Source organism: Syngnathus floridae, chromosome 3, assembly GCF_059516105.1.
Source record: "Syngnathus floridae isolate MCC-2025c chromosome 3, RoL_Sflo_1.0, whole genome shotgun sequence".
In the NCBI taxonomy this organism is placed as follows: Eukaryota; Metazoa; Chordata; class Actinopteri; order Syngnathiformes; family Syngnathidae; genus Syngnathus; species Syngnathus floridae.
Genome location: NC_142415.1, coordinates 12311870 through 12332773, shown reverse-complemented (window position 1 = coordinate 12332773; position 20904 = coordinate 12311870). Strand labels below are relative to the sequence as shown.

The window sequence follows — 20904 nt, the reverse complement described above, 5'->3', positions numbered from 1 at the left end:
TTTTTTAAATGCATGTTGCAAAAAGGTGTGTCAACGTTGCACCATGTTGACCATGTCCATGCAAAAAGAATGGGATACTGAAGTAGAATAACGGTTGAATGCCGTACCACCAAAAGTGTACTTCATAATTTTCAGTCTTATCATATTTTCAGGAATTGTCTTCAACCATTTCCGGAAAAGCAGTTCAGAAAATGGTTGGATGTATAATGTTAGTATTTAGAAACAATTTTCTAAGTTCACTTAACAGGAATTTAAAGAAAAGCAGTAAAATGGCAGACTGTGCAAGATTCTGGGAAATTCACTTTAACAATGTACAACTCAAGCGTTGCAAATGTATATTTATTCATAAAAAGAAATGATTGAGATCTGCAGCTTCTCTAAGTACAAATTCAGAGAACATTAAACCAACTGGACGTGGGTGTAGCGCATACTGCAAAAACCAAGATATAAAGTTCATTCTTTCCTTTTCAAATTGATAGTTGGCAGTCTAGGGTCAGCGTAATACATTCCAGCTGTTAAAATCAAATGTATAGGGTTGTTGAATTTATTCAATATCCATGTAAAGATGGCTTTGGGTTAACAAGTAATATGTAAGGGCATACACACTCAAAGACATTGATGAATCTAATTTTTTTTCCAATGCATTTCTTTTTCCATTCTAAAATGGAATCTTTCATGAATTTATTCCACACTGAATTAGTCTGCCTACACTGATAAATAATCTTGTGTGTTCTTGAGAAATATCATCCTCTACCGGCCCACCTGATGGCAAATATTTACAATACCGATTGACCTTTTTGTTGTTTGTTTAATTCTCTCCATCCCATTCACTGCCATTTTAACTTATTTTTTCTATCGCTTTGTCTCGCTGTACACTGATATCATCCTTTGAACAGGTAATGATCCCAGTGTATTGAGATTGTCATGTGTGCTGCGTAGTGTAATGGCCTGTCTTTTTTTTTTTTTACTACCTGCCGCATACTAATCCCACAAGCGCATGACTGAGATGGCACCTGCAAGAAGCTGTGCATGAGCTGCCGCCTCGCATCAAAGAATGCCCATTAAAAATTATCGAAAAAATGACTGCTCTCACGCCTCCCTGGTTGTGCATCCTTCTGCTACCCCACATTCAAACACAAGCCTGAAACAATGTTCACAGCCAGACGTGGACATCCAAATTTTATTTCTCACAAATGTATATCATCCAAGTTACTGGACCTACAGTGAACATCAATGTGATTGGGCTGCACTCTGGGGCTGCTTTGCTATATCCAGCAGAGTGTGTTCCAAAATCTCAGTCCCTAAAAAGCTTGTGCTGAAAACTATTAAGTTAAGAATGCATTTTTGTCATTCGTTTTTATTTTATACAATTCCGTTGAACCCAAAATAAATGATGAAATGCTTTTTTTCTACCTCTTATCTGGGGTTGAGTTGCAGGGGCAGACGCTTTAGCAGGAAAGCCCAGGGTTCCCTTTACCTAGCCACTTCTTGCTTTCTTCAGGACACCCTGCAAGGACTCAAGGAAGGCTGAGCACTCTTGACTGCTGCAAAACAACATAGGTGAATGGCACATGTTTATAGTTTTGGTGTTCTAATACTTAAGCGAGTGATATTTGAACACATACATGTGTAGTTGTATACTTCGGTTCCTAGCAGGATTTCGACTCACTTTCTATTCCGCTCTCAAACAGAATAGAATAAATGCTTAAGACACTTTATTCAAATGAAACCTGTGCTATGGAATCAAAACTAGCAAAATTTTAGCTGAAGCTTTCTTGCAAAGGCCGTGAGTCAAAATTGCCAGTGAAATAATAACGTTGGCCTAAAATTGCAACTGCCACATGTTAAAACTGACACCTGCAGAAATGACAGTAAGAGAAACCGTCCCGGGAGACACAAAAGGAGTCATTGCAATTGTAAATGATTAGCATTGTACTGTATGTATCATTTCTCCGGAGTGAACAGGCAATGTGGTTATCACAGCTGAGGGAATGCAGAGGGAGCGCTGTTATCTCAGGGAGCCATTTTAATAAGAGATTCCTTTTCTTTGTACTCCTCCTCCCTCCCACGTTCCTCTCACTCAGTGGTCCATTTTAAAGCCATATGGCTGCATGTTTTGGTGGGTAATTTCACTGCTTTTCATGTCGCCGACGGTGAGGCATCCTCCTCCATTAGGTAGTGTCATCTTGTGATGTATGATGTACGCATGGAAAGAAAGGGAGCCTGATGTTTATTCATGACTTTCAAGGCAATGCTGGAGCTAAGCCGCCTGATTTCCTTTTAAGGAACAAAACTCTGTGAGAATGAGACTCCATGTTAAAGGCGCACACATCATGCCCTCCCCTCTGCACAGACATACAGTTTATGCCTCAACCTCGTTTTTTTTTTTCCTTCTTCCTAATTGCTTATAAATTCTCCCTCGACATCAGAATTAATTTTTTGACCCTGGGAAAAAAAGATCACATGAAGTGATTTCCTTCTGATTTTTGCTTTGCTGTCTCCCGTTTTGCCTCTGAACTTACGGTAGCTCTGGACTTTGATGAAGGGGAGAATTAATATCACTTTATAGTAGGCTGGCATTAATGAGGCGCCACTGCTAGAAAAGTAAAATGCCTCATGGTCATGCATGAACACACTTGTCCAAGAGAAGCAAAAATTGACTTATTATGGTCACGCTGCTTAGTCTTGAAAACAGTGCTAATAATAATAACATCCCAGACAGGGTGAGTTTCAATATCATTTGAAATTAACAGGACTTTGTCCGTTTTCCTTGCGATTCCTACAGGCCACTTTGTAATTTAGTGGATGCTGCTGCAGGTTTAATTCCCAGCTGGTGCCTTCATACCGAGACACTTGAGCTTGCCACTGCCAGTCTACAAAAAGCCAATTATGAGATGCGGCAGATTTCCAAGACTGGTGTCACTAAGCATACATTTAAAATCCATGTCACTGTTCTTCTTGGCCAGGAACTGTCAGGTGTTGAGGGCATTGTGAGCAGCCTGGGGTTTGCATCAAATGAAGCAAACACACTCGTTTGCCCACAGTGAACAGGGAAAACGAGTAGGGAAATATGTCTTCTGTGACACCAGTGAGTGGAAGGTATCTCCATGTAACAGAATAAAAATAGTCTTTCCTATTAGCGAGTAAGACGAATACTGCACTCTGACAAGCACAATTTTGCCAAAAAGTTACATAAGTTAATCATTCTAATGTATCATTCAACACTATGACAAAAACTGTTAGCGCTTTATTATCCTTTCAATGTACAAGATGAATCTTAACTGCTGAAAGATAAATCTGCTACTACGTTTCAGTTTGGATTAATTATTGGGCCTAAATACCGTAATAGGATGATATGACAGAGACCATTTTCACCAACAGCTTGTTTTGAATCTCCTTTTAATGTTGATTAAGTTGCTATTATTCACAACGCCTGCTCCATTTGTCTTAAATGTGTAAATTAGATTTTAATGGTAAAAATGCCCCATCTATCCATCACAGACATACAAGACTATGGAAAGGCTTAATGGGATTCATCTTTGGAACGAATAGTATCTGTTAACATTCTCAACAGCACATGCATCACAAGGATCCAAAAGCTGGATCACCTTCAATGAACACTTCATTGGGTTGACCAGCAGAATCTATTGAGAATACTCCCTTCATAGAGATGACTTTCTTTCTTTTGGTATTTTTCTAAAATTTGCACAGGTAGAAATCGGCCTAAAGGGGCGTTTGTGCAGTTGTGGGATGGAAAGTCACCTACTTGCGGCCAATCGTAGTGGCCCCCCTCAGCTGCATTAAAATCCAGGAGGTAAGAGCACACACAGGGCTTGACATTGCGAAAGCAGAAATAGACAGGCTGGTATCCGTGCAAGATAATGGCAAATGTAAAGTGTTTATAGAGGGGAACTGCAGGATCTCCCCTTTTGAATGACGTAGTCGGCCACACATATGTAACGTGGGCAGTTGGATGGCGCTTTATGTGTTGGAGGTATGTAAACAATTAGATTTATGTCTTTTTTTTTTCATAATTTGTCATAACTGGGCTCTGCCAACAATACCCAATATTTGATTTGTATATGATATGACCTAATCATGTCGTGTTATGCAGAATGCAGTGGTGCATGAGAAAGATCTACATATTGTATTTAACATTTGCAATACTCTGCTTAAAAGTAAAGGCCTGTGATTTCAGTGGCATCGATGCTAACCTTATACGATAAATAATTCAAATGTAGCAACGTCTGTAAATGTCAGCGAAAATTATGTACCACGAGGAACGGGAGCAGGAGCTATAGCATAACTGACTGATTGTTGTGCTGTCAAACTGCTTTGCATGAAAAAGGCAGAGCCTAATTGCAACACTTAGCTGCAACGCACTGATAATACATAGCAGGATTATAAAAGGACACTAAGAATCTCTTCTGATGAGGAATTTCCTGGGTGACTTTGAAAGCTGTGCCACCACCCCCGTTTGTCTGTGGCGGGCTGGCGGTGGGGGGCACTGAAAGAGTGAACTGTATGTTACCTTGTCCTGTCTGACATGACAGATCATTCAAGGGGATCCATCCACAACAATGTTTCTGCAATCATTTTGCATATGAATTATTTGTGTACTTTAGGCTCGAGCCATTGGAAACGCACAAGTTTTGAAAAACTATTGAAAGGTTATTCGCCCAATTTCAGATTCGGGTTCCTCAGAAATTATAGTACAGCAATTTTCTTTTTTACATCTTTATCATTATTACATAAATGCTCACAATTTTGGTCCCACCATTAAATTTTAGTCATATAAGGTTATGTTCATTACCCCTACAAACCTTATCACTCTTGATATTCTATATATTATGTGACCTCATGAACTTTCTTCTAGACAATTGGTCAAAAGTTAGCCATAAATACACTCGTAAAAATTTTGGGCAGCCTTTCCAAAATAATTGACGGTGTTATATCTGCAAAAGGGTGGACCGATGTCATGCTAAACCCGGTGAATTATTATTGTGAGTCGAGTCAGATGAGCAAGTGCTTTTGGCAATATAGTGAATTTATATTCACTTTACGGGGATTTCCAATGAATAATCATGCAAACAAAATGCATCTTTTGTCTTCGTCCCAACCGAACATAGCTAAGACACAAGGTTGTGCATGCCAGTCCTGTCAAATCCACCCTCCCACAATGAGATGACTGTCTACATTAAAATCCTGGAGGCAGAGAGCAGTAGTGTTAACTGTCTGCTGCCGTAATGAGAATGAGCTGTCAAAGACACACATGTAATGGCTCCCTTGCTAGCTGCCCAGTTCAAGTCCAGTGGGACACAGCACTGACACACCATTTCTTTCACACTGGCTCTCCTCATGCAGTTTTTCACACCTTCTCTGCCTCTTTCTACAGTTGCTCCTTCCCTCTATTCTTAAACGTTGACCTCGACAAGCAACTTATCATATACAGCACTGTATATTTTCTTCATTGTGTTGCTCTGATAACAAGATGTATACATGCCAAAACCCATCAAGATGTGAAAGGAAAAGAATCAAGAGTGGCATTTAATGTCTACTTCATAAGCAAAAATCTACTTTAGCAGTATTAGTGCTTTTTGGGGGAAGTTTACCCAGGTCATACAGGCACACCCACAGTAGACTACGATCTTGATCGCTCGTCATGACTCTCGGTCTTATTTCTGTATCGAAACGTAACAGCTACCACAGGCCTTTAATTTGCAAGTCATATCCGAACCCACTGCCCGAAAGCCGGTGTTGCCAAGTATATCAATTTGACTGAGAACATCATTCATAGTCACATCTAACGTCACACAAGATGATAAACAAAAGCTGATATTGCTAAATTATGTTAAAGATCCTATTTAGTTTAATGGTTCCCTTGACTTTCTGTTATACAACGCTAGGCTAAACAAATCTAGGCTGAGGTTTAGCCAGGTCCTAATCCTTTAAAAAAAAAAAAAAATTAGCCAATGGACCGGTGAGTTTGAATTCTGACATTTTTTTCATAAGCCATTACTCCGGATGTCAATGACATCCTATTGCTGACGTTGAGAATCAGATTATCATACTGTGTCGGTTGATTGACAGTTGACCTTCACGTTGGTTTATAAGGAGCTGGCTAGATGCAGTGGATCAACTTGATTGCCTCTGTGATACCTATTAAGGCTAATTGGAAAGAATTACAAGGTACCAATTAATCTGAAGACATCAGACATGACATTTCATTAAAAGGGCCGAGGTTGACTTTCAGTGAAACACGGGAGCTTTTGAAACTTTAACCCCTATTCGTCATGCGCTGATTCTTTCAAAACACTATCTTACAATTGAGTTGATGCAACAATTACAGATAGTGTATTTGTGGTAGCCTTCCTTTGACAACATTCCACAAATGGTGGGATATATGAACTGATCATTTAAGCAAAAATCTTATGTTATCTTTCTGCTGTTCATTGTTGCTGGCTTTGCTCCAAAATTCCCATTCCTTAATATGAAAAATAAACATTTTATTAATAGGGGAATAAATGAGGTCTGTGTTTGTCCTAGATGGATAACATGTTTCAGACAGTAACCACGGCATGGCAGACCAGCCCACTGATATAACTGCCTGTCGAGCTGTATAATAATGGGCGCCACATGCATATTAACGCCAGCACTCTGCATAATTCTTCATGTTCTGTCTAGAAACTCCCAGACACCTCCCTGGTATTGCTTAACCCTTCTTTGCCAAGACTTCACATCCACATTCCCACACACGGTGAGGAATCTCCCCTTCGCCCTCGTTTTGCCCGCGTCATCTCTCCAGCTGGCTGCCAAGGCTTTTTCCCAGACTCCACTTCACATGCTACCACCCCGAGGAAACACACGATGGAGGTGTGCGATCCCAAACGAGATTGTCGTTACCTCCCTTCCACTCAATTGGTACAGTAGGTGCTTTTGGAAGAACTACAGCGACATCTGCATGTGCCATGGTTACAAAGCGCCAGGCTCATACCCACCCACTTCGCTCGCTGGGCTTCCCCTGCCATTCACCGCCGTCTGTAGCACCGCCTACTCCACATCCCCTACAGCGCTCATTTCTCAAATTACTAAACATGGCTAATTGTGTGAGGCGTGACGCTCACTTCATTTGAATATTCTGGCTTTGGGGGGATTTGCCGTAGCACAGGGAGCGAATTAAGCAAGGATGTCTGGAAAAGGGAGGATCCGCAATTAGACACACAAGACTCTGCGGAATAAATTGCACCATGAAACTAATCTCCACACTCCTAATGCTGTGTTATATTGTTTTTTTAATGTGATCAATGTGTCACACTGCGCAACGGATTTGCATTCCCAATTTATTTATCATTAAAGGTCCCACACGTTTAAATCCCGACATCTTTGAAGATGATTACCAATACGTTCAACCTTAAGATTTGATTCATATATATATATATATATATATATATGTTTTTTTTTTTTAAATACCATGTGCAAGTTGTGAACGAACTCTTTTGAGTCTTGTCCCTTACACCTTTAGTCTATATTCAGCATGGATCCTATGGGATACCTACATTGCACACTTATAAGCATGTCAATCAGCAGACATTCAAAATAACATCAAGTAAAAAAAAGAAAAAGTCTGCTAAGTATGGTATACACTCCAAAAATGCCACTTTTGAACCGCATGTGATTGAATGAATCAGCCGTACAGCTTCCGAACATGTCTTTAATTAACATTGAAGAAATAAAAAACAGGCACAGGTTAAGCGTTAACAAGCGTCATCGGCTAATGAGCCGGCTTTTTTTTTTTTTTATATAAATATTTTACCCTTTTCTGTTTCCACCCCCTCAATCCCCACTTCCATTTGCCAGTATGCCTTCACGATTTAATGATATGCAAATGAAATATGCATAAAACGACTCTGCGGTGAGATGATTAAGCGCAGAGGACATTAGCCAGTGCCCGCCACAGTCCGGTTTTCTCCCTTGCGTTCCGTTTCGCCCAAGCACCAACATCGTAGTACAATTAAAATCTATAGTTCTCATGGACTCCAATTAATAACACAAGAAAAATCCATTTGAGAAGAAATTTAGAATCCAGTCAGGGTTCCTCTTGCTCCAGTTTTGTATGATCCATGCGCAGTCAAGGCAGCTGTCTTTATATGTGGCAGTTGGCACTCTGGAGAGCAGGCAGAAAGGAAATGCTTTCCAAAAGGGGAGCCCTCCTTGTCACTGGCAGTGCAGCTTTTCCTTGCTTGTTTGCCAATACAGTTAAATCACCACTGGAACACAAGGAAGCAAAAAATATATCCTTGTTTTTGCCTTTCTTTTCTCCCTCTCTCATTTTCCCCTCACTCAAACTCCCAAGCACACACTCCACCTCCCCTTCCATTCCGCTGGCTCGTGCAAGCCCCCTTTTTTGTAATCCATTTGCGTAATGAAGACACTGCGCAATTAGCATCCCCCATGGAATTAAATCAAAAGATGATTATCCAACGTTAATTAGCGTCGAAGATTGGAATATCCAAGCGTTTCCCGCGAAGACAATGGAACGCTGTAATTAAAAATGAAATTTGTCGTATTTGTTGCGATCACAATTATCGTGCTTGAAATGACGGAAAACAATTCTAAAATCGACGCCTCCTTTCTTGATGGTGGTACATCCAGATTCGGGCATCTTGGTTGCGCACACCATAGCAGAGAAGCAAGCACAAAGATGTGATAATCCCTCCCTTTGGTTGCCGTCCTTAATTATTCATTTTCCCCAACTATGTCTTGTTCAATCCAGTGGGAAAAAAAGAGTTCATGTTGGATGCAGATGGGTATCCTAGCATTACTGATTAACATTTTAAATCCGCCTTAATTCCAAATGAGAAAACGAACTTGATAAAAATCCTCCATTCTCTGTCTTTGGTCGATGCCCATCTTGGCTCAGTGCTCGATGCCAGTGAACTGCTCCTTCAGACCCACAGCATCTCCAGACTCCCAAGTCAACCCTCTTAAACCGGGATTGCATCTGCTTATGATGGATGGAGAAAATCGACAAAGGGTGGAGTTTGTTCGTTTCTTTTGGGTGGTTGGCAATAAGGGGACAAAAAAAGTGGCAGAGATGTGGGTGTGAGATCTGTAATGAGTTCCCACGGCCTCACTAGCCTCAGTTTGGGTGCAGACGGGCCAGCACCTCCCCCTCAGTGCCTCTTGAACTGTCTGCCTGTGCCTTCTGCACCCATTCATTTTGCTGGTGTGCCATCTCCTGCTGTCTCAGCCTGTCGGGAGCCAGTCCTGTGGTAATATCTGTAAATATGCATTGAAAAATAACTCTCCACTGTGGTTGTTGCTGATATAGAAGCCAACTGCCTTTCTAAGACTCCCAAAATCATCAATGAAACAATGTCATCACTGGGGAAAAGTGGATTCAGTCTTGTCCTTTTGTTGATTGCAAATTGTTTTGCCAGTTCATTAGTATGCATCATCTCATTTGCATGTTTGCCTCAACAGCTGCCAGTGAGCTTCAGTCGGTCCCCCACCTCTATTTTCTCCCCCTCCTCTTCCACAAACAAGACTGGCAGCATCTGTTGAAGCATTGCCATGCTTGATATGGCTGCCAGCCAATGTAGTAACAAATGGAAATTTTCAGCGTTTGGCACAGAAAGTGTCAGCCGCTTTGGTTTGCCACTCATCTCGTTTTTAATTTCCGTTAATGGTTCTTTGTTGGATTATTCCTTTGATCAGAAGCAGCGCCTTGATTAACGAAGCAAATGTTGTGCTAATTAGTGATATCGGGTGCTGGCGCACGTCTGTTTGTTCTTTTCTCTTTTGTTTTTGTGAAGCGACGCACGATCCAGTAAAAGAATCCGACAGATCCGACAGTCGAGGCAGCGATCGGGACCGAAGTTGTAGTGCACGTCCCGCTTTGTTTGTCCATCACTTTTCTTGCCCGTTGTTGTATTACTCCAGTTGGCATGCCAGTTTTAGACCCAACAAGGCCAAATTACCGATCCTTTCATCAAGTCCATTGCTGCCAACTGTGACATCGAAATGGCGTTGATCGCCATCGTCCATGTCCGTAGCTCCAAACAAACTGGCATGGCGTGTCCTGCCCAGATGGTCGACTGGCTGCTTGGCACAGAGTGCTGTGCCTCAGATGGTTAGAGAGAGAGCCAGTCTGAAAGAGTAGGAGGAGTTTTCTTTTGTGCCGCCGCCACACCCCCATTTTTATCAGAACAAAACAATGCCATTGTTTATGTTCTAGAAATTCAGTCTAATTAATCCAACAAAGGTCTGCCAACATGTTTGTCATCCTCTCATGCGCAATGCCCTTTACTCTGTGCTCACTTCCTGTCTTGCCGCCTCCGTGATGTGCTGTATTTTGTTGGGTTCCATCATGGCGCATGAAGCAACTTCTCTCTCATCGATCGGTCAGTCCATTGCACCATTCACTCCAGTGGCTTCTTCCAATGTCTATCCATATTCAGCAGTCCACCATGGCGAGGCGTGATGGCATGAATATCTTCTCAAGGGAGTCCAACCTCCCAGTAGCCCAGAAAGATCCATCCAAAACAAGATGAAGGAAAAAGTAGCTGTGTCTCGAGCCAACCAAAATGACGGTGGTACCCTTCTGACTTCCAGCTCCATCTAAACACCAATCTTGGAGAGCGAACGCAAGTCTGGCTTGGTGCTACCACTGAGTGGTTGGCACTGTGCCAACTTCTCTCTGCCATCAAGCACATTCGCTCTTTTTTTCCCATATTTGCCCATCCCCTTTCTCAGTCCCTCTCACCCACCCTCCTCCTCTTCCTTGCTTTCCTTCCACATGCCCGGTGCACCCATCTCGCACTGCCCTCTTTTGTTCTACGGACTTGATGTTAATTAACGTGCGGGTTAATTGATTCTAAAGGCGTGTGTGAAACTTGCTGCGTTTGTGGGTCGCCCTGCCACCGCGTTGGTTCTGGACGGAGAAAGAGAGACACGCTATCCACAGTAGGCATACTTCAATGCGACAAAACCAATGTAAGCTTGGTCTGACTATGCCACAGCCCACAATAAAATTTCGAGCTCCTTTTTAGAGTGTATTTGATTGAAGTTCATTGTTTCCCATAACGCAATGCGGTCCTTTGTCTTTCATTAATCCATGATCGTGTATCTTTTTTTTTTTTTTTTACGTTTTTGACCATCTGCCTTGTCGGTAATATTCATCAGACATGCGTAAAAGGCGTAGTGATGAGGCTGTAAGCAAATGTGTATTTGTCGATTTGCTGACGATCCAAATAAAAAGCTTATTTCCTTCGTTTAGTGGTTTTGTCATTGCCGTATAATTAAATCTTAGTCACGTCTCCATGTCTCTGCCACAGCTCTTAATTCTGCTCGTTTAGTATGGCGCTGATTGAAAAACGGAGATGTCGTTTAATTATTTAATACCCTCCCCCGCATTGAGGAGGGGAATAACCTCTGCTCTTAATTAGCAATGCTGCCCCTTACTTTAATAGTCAAGACAGAATGGACTAATTAAGGGAAATTCTTGATTCGCAAATACCTCGCTCCGCAATTAGCGTCAGCACTGTAATGTAGTTAAAAAACAGCGACGGGGAAAAAAACAGCAACAAACTGCTGCAATGTGCGCGAATCCACCATTGTTTGTTTTAATATCGCGGCAATGCAGGCAAAAGCTGAATTCATTATGCAAATTGGTTGGTATTTGCATAATATCTTATGAGCGGAATATGCAAATGATCCACATAATTTATGAGCGCTTGTGCCGGTTTTACAGCCTTCCCATAACTTACAAAGAGGTATCTCCCTCCTTCTCTCTCCTCCTATCCAGGCTGGCACAACGTGCACCACACTCATGACCACACAGAACTAAAGGAGCACACCCACAAACAGGGTGCGATGACTGGCTGGGAAAAAAACTTAGGTGATAGACTGAAGGGGTTGGCAAGTGGAGTGGAAAGTGGCATTGGTAAATTTGTAGGGGAGGGTGTGCATAAATCCCGCCACAGAGGCTTAGTAGCAGGTGCTAATTCTCCATCATGACTGCAAAACTAAATTAACGGGAGACAAAAGCTAAGACGGCAGATTTCGACTGGGTGGAGCATCTACGATTTTTGACTCACTGCCTTGTTGCACACATTTGTTCTGCAGTTTTGTCTTTTTCACATCACCGCTTTCCTCTTTGGATGAAGAAATCGATATGGAATATACATGAGAGAAGGAGAAGTCTCAAGGTATGCATATGTGGGCACCAGTGCCCGAGGATGCCAGCACCAGCCCAGCTCAGAAATCGTCAGCAGGTAGAATTGGATGAGGCTGATGTGTTGAACAGAAAGATAATTGTTTATGCATCTGATTGGCAATCAGGACTCTATTTGATGCAATTATCCCGTTCCGTCTCGATTGCAATAATTGCCTGCTTTGCATAGTGAATGGACATTGCCCTGGAGGACAACAACAAACAGGACTGCAGTACAGATTTCCACAACATTGTTGTGGGTCATTTTGGACAACCTTCACAGATGTTCTTCAAAGCGCCTGTCGTCTTTTTCTGAACTATTTTTTTTTCTTGGTTCCTGGAAAATTCTAAACTTATATGGAGGGAAGGTTTTTGTTCGAAGAACACTTTACTTGTGCATAAAGCCTATGTACTGACCTCTTTCTCTGCCTTAAGAGCTCTGCCTCTTGTGGTGACGTGTTTTATATTGTGCATAAAGCGGCATTTTGCTTGTAAGGTTTTATTTTGACCATGTTTGTCCACTTTAATAGGAACAATTACAGTAACACTTCAGGCAGTGGTTTGTTATATTTTCCTGCCCTGGGTTTAGATAAAAAGAAGAAAAGAATCGACTTTTATTCTTCCTTTTCTGAAGTTTGTTTTGGTTGCTGTACCTGCAGTTTTCTCATATTTCCATTGAATTACTATTTTTTTCAAATGGTGTAACGTTTAATACCTTTCTGTTTAAATGTCTAATTTTAAGGTTGTGTAACTGTTTCACGTAAATCTTACTGTGTTCTGCTGTACTTGTTCTTACATTATAATTAATTAATTATAATTAATGAATATTATTGCATAATTTCATTGCATTTGACAAATAAAATAATACACAAAAGTTGCCAAATTTTATTAGTGGTGTGACGGTCTCCTGAGTAATACTTTTTAAACAACTCAATAGTTACTTGGGTCACCTATCTTTTCAAAACTGGAAGCTCTGTATTGATTAATACAAAGGTTTATGGACACACACTTTAGACAAAATAAATCTGCTCCAACTACCTTCAGTTATTTGTACTTAATAATTATATTAATCTGTATGGAGACACAGATCGTGTTAATGGTTCCTTAATTACCAAAAATAATTTAACAAGGTAAGAGAAAAATATATACAACAATTTCATTCTATAATTCTCTCAAAGTGTTTGAAATTAAAATATCCCCTTACTGGTGAGTTATGTATCATGTGAGTGACCCCTGATGTAGGCTGGAGCAATTCAAACTACCAGCACTTTAGAATCTCCAAGATTAAACACAATTGGCCAGTTTTTCTTTCTTTGGTAATTTAGCAGACAGATGTAGTAGAAAGGGGTGTTTGCGCCATTGTGGGAGGGAACCGAGCTGACTTGTTTGCCATCCAATGGTAGCAGCTCCCATCATTCCCTTCAAATTGAGATCACTAGAGGCATGAGGCCTACATGAAGGAATCATGAGCTTTGTGCATGCAAAGCACATTTAAAAGGCGACTGCCTGTTCACCTTGATGCAAAGCAGATTACTATGCTGACAAAACTACATTGGAGCTGCACAGCACCCATGCTGGGAAATAATATCCAAATCATTAAAGTTAGTTATCCCTTGATGGACCTCAAGAATTTTACAAAAGGTCATTATCACAATAAACAGGGGGCATTTTGTTTAAAACGTCGTCAACACCGATTGAGATCATTACTGATCATAATCTTGAGTTACTTGTAATTAATTTATTTTGTGAATAATGACACGTTGCCTGCATCTGCACCGCTTTGTTGGCATGTCCTGTCTTGGCAAAACAAATGGTACAAACAGTACTACTGCTTTCCAGCAGAGTATTAGTCAGTGCAAAATGAAACCTCTCAGGTTATGTATGAATCAGTAGTGCAGAAAGACTCCCTCATCACACCCATCACTGTCTCATGTTTTTCTTACATAGCTGATAAACTCACTGTCCAGCTCACACACTTGTATTCAGACACTCCCGTGTGGTAATTCCTTTTCAGGTATGTGCATGTGTCTAACCATGTGTGTGTGTATTTTGGCATGTCCTGTGCTTCACCAAGTAGCAATGCTTCCTTGATGCCTATAACCTCCAAGTGCCAGAGGGTAAACATGTGCATGGCCACATGTCTCTGTCGTGAATGGCTGCATTTAGCATGCAACAAATGCCATAGTCAGGGACATTAAACACATCCATGCATGCAAATACATCTCTGAGTCTAATCATGAAATACACACCTTTCAAAAAGAACACGGCCGTGTTAAGCAGTTCCGATTATTATTGCATGCAATGTGCACAAACATGGTTGTAAAGCAGAATACTGCATTATTCAGACTCAGTGGGTGAAGTAATTAAGCGTCTTGTCCTATTTATAATTCATTGCTGCTAAAAGCACAACACTTTTGTTGGGATAAATAGAGCTGGCACATGATTAGATGTAAAGCAAGGCGACATGATACTGCATGCTCAGCTGCATTTGTATGAAATTAAAAGTTGAACAGTTAAAGCAGTATACTAGTAGAGTGCATACTACCGCCATGACATGATTGTTATGGGCAGGTCCATTGGGACTCAAACTGTGATAAAAAGAAAATGCAATGTCCAATTTAGCCAATGAACACTTGGTTTAAACGTGGTATGTATAAATGCACAAGAAAATACCCTGTGGCAGCTTTAGCAGAGAACGCCAGACTTCCCTCTCCCCAGCAACTTCTGCCAGCTCATCTGAGGGACCCCAAGGCGTTACCAGGCCAGCCGGGAGACATAGTCTCTCCTCGCTGTCCTGGGGTGTCCTCAGGGTCTCCTACCAGTAAGACTTGCCCAGAACACGTCACCATGGAGGCGTCGAAGAGGCACCCTAACCAGATCCCCGCGCCATCTCATCTGGTTCCTGTCAACATGGAGGAGCAGCGGCTTGACTCTGAGCTTGACTAATGAGTGTTCGTCCGACAGTCTTATGTGTTCTTCTCGTCGTGCTTTATCGTGCTACAAGTACAGCAGGCAGGTTCTGCTCGACATCGGCAGAAATGGGTTTCGCGGCGTTCTGGACTTTGAAGCATCGACATTAAAGGCGCTCAGACTGCTACGTCCTGAAACGTCGCCGACCTCACCCGCTATTGCTCCCCCGGTTGGGAGCCGTCGGAAACGGTGTGCGAGGAGGCAGAAGAGGGGCAAGCGCGGAGGCGTCCGGGCCAGGCTGGCGGCCAACCCAGCGCGCCCGGCGGTGCCCTCCATTCTTCTGGCGAATGTTCGATCGCTGGACAACAAAATGGATTGCGTTCGCCTGCTGAGGTCTACGAACCGGACGGTGCGGAAATGCTGTGTGCTCGTGTTCACCGAGACCTGGTTGAGTGACAACATTCCGGACTCTGCCGTGCATCTGGAGCGGCTAGCGTGCGGACCGTGCCATTGTACGAGGGGGAAAGTTGCGAGGAGGTGGAATATGCGTCTACATCCGAGAAGAATGGTGCCGGGACTCTGTGGTGGTATGTAAGCACTGCTCGCCGCTTGTGGAGTTTGTGATCATTAAGTGCCATCCTTTTTATCTGCCGAGGGAATTTACCGCGATTCTGCTAGTCGCGGTATACATCCCGCCTTCCAACATCGAAGGCGACAGGATCGCGGCGCTTGGTGAACTGTACCAGGCTGTCAGTGAACAGCAAACAGCGCACCCTGACGGTTTCACCATCTTCGCTGGAGACTTCAATCATGCCAACCTGAAGTCTGTTTTCCCGAGGCTTCATCAGCATGTTACTTTTCCGACACGTGGAGACAGCTTCCTGGACCTAGTCTACTCGGCGCAAAAGGGAGCTTTCAAAGCCACCCCCCTCCCCCATCTGGGGCTTTCTGACCATCTCACCGTTTTGCTTTTGCCTGCATACAGACAATTGGTAAAGGCATCCAGGCCGGTTCGGAGGCGGGTTCGGGTGTGGCCTGAGGGTGCCTCCAATGCACTTCGTGACTGCTTCGACACCACTGACTGGGACTTGTTTAAGCAGGCAGCCACCTACAACGATTGGACGGACATAGAGGAGTATACTGACTCTGTTACCTCTTACATCACGAAGTGCATCGATGATGTGACTTGCTCGAAATCCGTCGTCACTCGCGCGAACTGGAAGCCGTGGCTGACGGGGGCTGTCCTCAGACTGTTGAGGGCCAGGGACAAGGCTTTCAGAGCGGGGGATGAGGCTGGCTTGAGGACAGCGAGGGCCGACCTGTCCCGAGGCATCAAAGAAGCGAAGAAGGCGTTCTCGTGCAAGGTCTCCACCCACTTCAAGGACAGCAAGGACGCACGTAGCCTTTGGCGGGGCATTCAGACCATCACGGACTACAAGACCGCGCCGAGGAGCTGTGAGGGCGACGTCCGTCTGCTGAACGATCTGAACCGCTTCTTTGCTCGCTTCGACGCCCAGAACAGCACTTGCCCGCTGGAGACCACTCCCCCCCCACACGAGCAGCCACTGCGCCTCTCTGCCGACGGTGTGAGGAGGGCGCTTGCCGCTATTGACACCCGTAAGGTGGCGGGCCCTGACAACATCCCGGGTCGAGCGCTGAAGGACTGCACTGGGGAGCTGTCGGGTGTCTTCACGGACATCTTTAACGTTTCCCTGCAGCAGGCCATCGTCCCCTCGTGTTTCAAGGCTGCCACCATCGTTCCTGTGCCGAAGAAACCTGCACCGTCCTGCTTCAATGACCACCGCCCCGTGGCACTGACGCCCATCATCATGAAGTGCTTTGAGCGGCTTGTCATGGAGCACATCAAGTCTGGACTCATCTGCAAACTCGACGAGCTGGGCCTCAGTACCTCCCTCTGCAACTGGCTACTGGACTTCCTCTGTCAGAGGCCTCAGGTGGTGCGTGTTGGCGACAAAATCTCCACCAGCATCACGCTGAGCACGGGGGCCCCCCAGGGATGCGTGCTCAGTTCATTGCTCTTCACCCTGCTGACGCATGACTGCACTGCGACCTACAGCGACAACCGCATAGTGAAGTTTGCTGACGACACGACTCTGGTGGGTCTCATCACAAAGGGCGACGAGACTCGGTACAGGTCGGAAGTTGACCTTCTGACCACGTGCTGCAGGGACAACAACCTCCTGCTGAACGTCAATAAGACCAAGGAAATCATTGTTGACTTCCGGAAGGGTCACACAACACACCTGCCGCTGATCATCGACGGTGCTGTGGTGGAGAGGGTGAGCTGCACCAAGTTCCTGGGGGTGCACATCAGTGAGGACCTCTCCTGGTCTGCAAACACCTCGTCACTGGCAAAGAAAGCTCAGCGCCGCCTGTACTTCCTGCGGAAGCTCAGGCGTGCATGTGCTCCTCAGGCAGTCCTGTCTACATTCTACCGTGGCACCATTGAGAGCGTCCTCACCAGTTGCATCGCTGTCTGGGGTGGTAACTGCACTGAACAGAACTTGAAGGCCCTGCAGCGCATAGTGAATACGGCTGGTAAGATTATTGGTGCTTCGCTTCCCTCCCTGAAGGACATTTACACCTCCCATCTCGCCCGCAAGGCAACCTCGATTGCCAGAGATGTGTGTCACCCGGCTCACTCTTTGTTTGACCTTCTGCCCTCTGGGAAGAGGTACAGTAGCCTGCGCTCCCGCACCACCAGACTCGCCAACAGCTTCTTTCTCCAGGCTGTTAGGGCCCTGAACTCGCTACCCCCTTCTGCGTAGCATGCGGCACTGTTGCGCTATTTTCGGGAATGTCTGCTGTACGCGCACTTGCTCCTTTTTTTTTTTGCTCCTATTATTTATATATTTATTGTTGTGTTATTTATTCATTATTTATTTAGCACGCTTTTGTTATACTTGTTTACTTGTTTGTCTGTTGTGAGCCATGTCTTGTCACCGTGGGATAGGGGGGAACGTAATTTCGGTTTCTTTGTGTGTCTTTGGCGTGTGGAGAAATTGACAATGAAGCTGACTTTAACTTTGACTTTTTGACTTTGACTTCTCTCTCTCTGTATTATGTTTCACTATACGTTGGCAGGAAAATTTTAGATGAAAAATTTTGACACTTTGTTATAATTCCAGGTACGGCATAAAGACAGAGAAACAATGAAAATATATACGTGATTGAGGTGGATATTGTGCTGATTCACCACTAATGAAAATTCTGATTACCACCCCTCCGCCTTCAGCTCTTTCACTGCTTAGCTGTGTGTCTGCATTCTTGCGTGCAGCGTGCTTTGGTGGTTAAAGGCACTTGTTCAAGCCCATAACTTACCTCATGTTTGAAGCTAATGGGAAGTATACTGGCTGCGGTGAAAAATAAATTACATTTTTCACCCCTCGCTCTTACTGCCCTCCTAACCTGCGGTGTAATATAACGGTGGTGAGAGTATGCATTACACTTCCCACACATTAGAATTTATCTGTGTTGCACGACGCTGACTGATGTATTTGGAAATAATGTAGTGAAGCAGGATATTACAGGAGCCCCTGCTACTAATGGTCAGCTCTCAGCAGCCGCCAATGTATATCATTCAGCCCGACTACCTCATCAAGTCCAAAGCTGGCATCCAAGCCAGGCAAGCCATTCAAGCTTGACAATAAGACTGCTGCAGTAAAAGTCCTTACTCAGTCAAACCTCATTCAATCCCCTTTACTCATTCAAAAACCCAGCACCATTTGTCCTTCATCAAAACGTAAACTAGAATGGCCCTCGGGAGACCACTGCCAAGACCAAACAATCCTGATTTGGATACCAACCTCCTTGCATGTGCCTAAATAAAAAGAAATGCATTATCCGGGTAAATGTGGGAACTACCTTGTCATCCAAAGACCAAGACAATCCTAAATTATTGGGAATAGATTGTAAATAAACTTGTGCACAATCCTTTGAAATAAATTGCACTCATATATTACCTCTACTGCAAACCATATAAATTTTAAGATGCTGGTGGCCAAATGTACTGTTCACCATCAGTTGCATTAGCAATGTTTTAATGACCATAACCTACATACCTGGAATACTCAGTAAAGTTCAAATCTTTACTTCGGATGAACTATGAACAAAAGTGAAACTACAATATAGCCTCATTTGTTTTGCTGGCCTATCTTAGCTGAATACTTGAGGTGGTTATGAATGCATTTGGGACTTTTTGAACTATGTAGAGAAGGCCTATCAGCAATATAGAGAGGTTTCCTCTCCTGTTTTTCACAACTCATTTTTGCACAATTTAATCTAATGGTGTTTTTGTAGAGCTGCAGCAGAAATTAACTGCTAAGGTAACAAACAATTGAGAGGCAAAAATTCCATCCCCACAGAGGTCAAGAGAGAGAGAGAATGAATAACATTGGAAGCTCCAGCAGGCAGTGGGGGAGCCACACTAATAAGAGCATAACAGAGAAGGAGAAGATGGCCCTCGGGAAACAGTATAAAGCTTCTTCCAACATTCTTGGCCTGGAAATGCATTTGTAATCAGAGAAGGAATGTACGCTTTGATGTAGCCAATGATTAAAATTCCTCGGGTGTCCAGAAGAATATGGTTTAAGTAGTGTGTGAGGAAGGGTAAGGTTGTATCTACCAAATGTATCTGTCATCTAGATTCGGATTGTACTACAACTTGGGTAACAGGATAAATTCAGCCCGTTTTGAGGGATGGTCCTGTCTTGTGCAAATTAACTGCAGGTGCCAACACAAGTGTAACCAACTTTCATCACTACAATGACGAGGGGCGATCTCCATAAATACAGTCATCACATTGATTGTATTTTCACTTGTGGAGGCAGCACTTGATATTGTCAATTATTGTGCAAATTTGTATATGCTGTGCATATACACACACTTGAATATCATTTTTTCCTAATTGTGAGCAGAAAAACAGATTGACTAAACAAGTCTGAGCAGTCAGCGTCAGTAACACCAAAGTACAGCTGAAAAACACCATGATCACTGATAGAGGCTGAAATGTTTTCTTCTATGGACCAGTACAAGATCATATTTCTTTGTTGCATTGCAAATCTGTATTTAAAATGTCATTCCGATAATTTTTCTTTTTTTCCCCTGTAACAAATGTCTACCCTACTACCACCTGGAATTTAATCATCAAATATACTACAGGGCTGGATGTAGCCTATAATTTGGAAGTAAAATTTTGATGGTTTCCAGGTTGGTATGATGTCCTGAGGTTTCTGATGATAATCACATTTGACTGTATCTGATGTGAAAACTGGAAGAAGGTCAGACTGCCTCCAGAGGTTGTGGCCACGTAGTAGCTATGGTTGCTTAAGATCCCTGCGAAAAGGTCACTTTCAAGAACCAGCCAAGCTACTCTTGGATTCATGTGAAAAGTGGTTGTTGGGAATTAAAAATGGAAGCAAAAATATTTCAATAACGGTACAGTCTATCATTGGAGGATTGACTTTACCATGGCCAGAATAGCAATGCCCCATAACAAGTCCAATTTCCTATAATTGGGACTAGCTGATTGTTTACTGAAGTGCACATTTCCGGTGCATGGTCATCCTGGCGCCAGAACATGTTTTATTTCATTATTTCCTTTATGTCATTTCAGAGGGGCTATCATTTATAATTGACCAAGCGACATCATGCTATTTGCACAGACTTTCATTCAACTGGGCTCATCAGACCCACAGAAGTGCCTTTTTCTTTTGAGAATGGTCACCAATAATGCGTTCCAATTTCAGAGCGGTGAATTA

General features: G+C 43.3%; 1 long non-coding RNA gene across 1 annotated transcript in view; it reads right to left on the bottom strand.

Moving 5' to 3' along the window:
* Nucleotides 1–20904, bottom strand: part of LOC148400578 (uncharacterized) — a 77122-nt gene that overhangs the window by 3148 nt on the left and 53070 nt on the right. Inside the window, exon 6 of the long non-coding RNA XR_015857354.1 lies at nucleotides 1414–1544. This is a non-coding gene — a long non-coding RNA (uncharacterized LOC148400578). The remainder of the gene's footprint in view (nucleotides 1–1413; nucleotides 1545–20904) is intronic.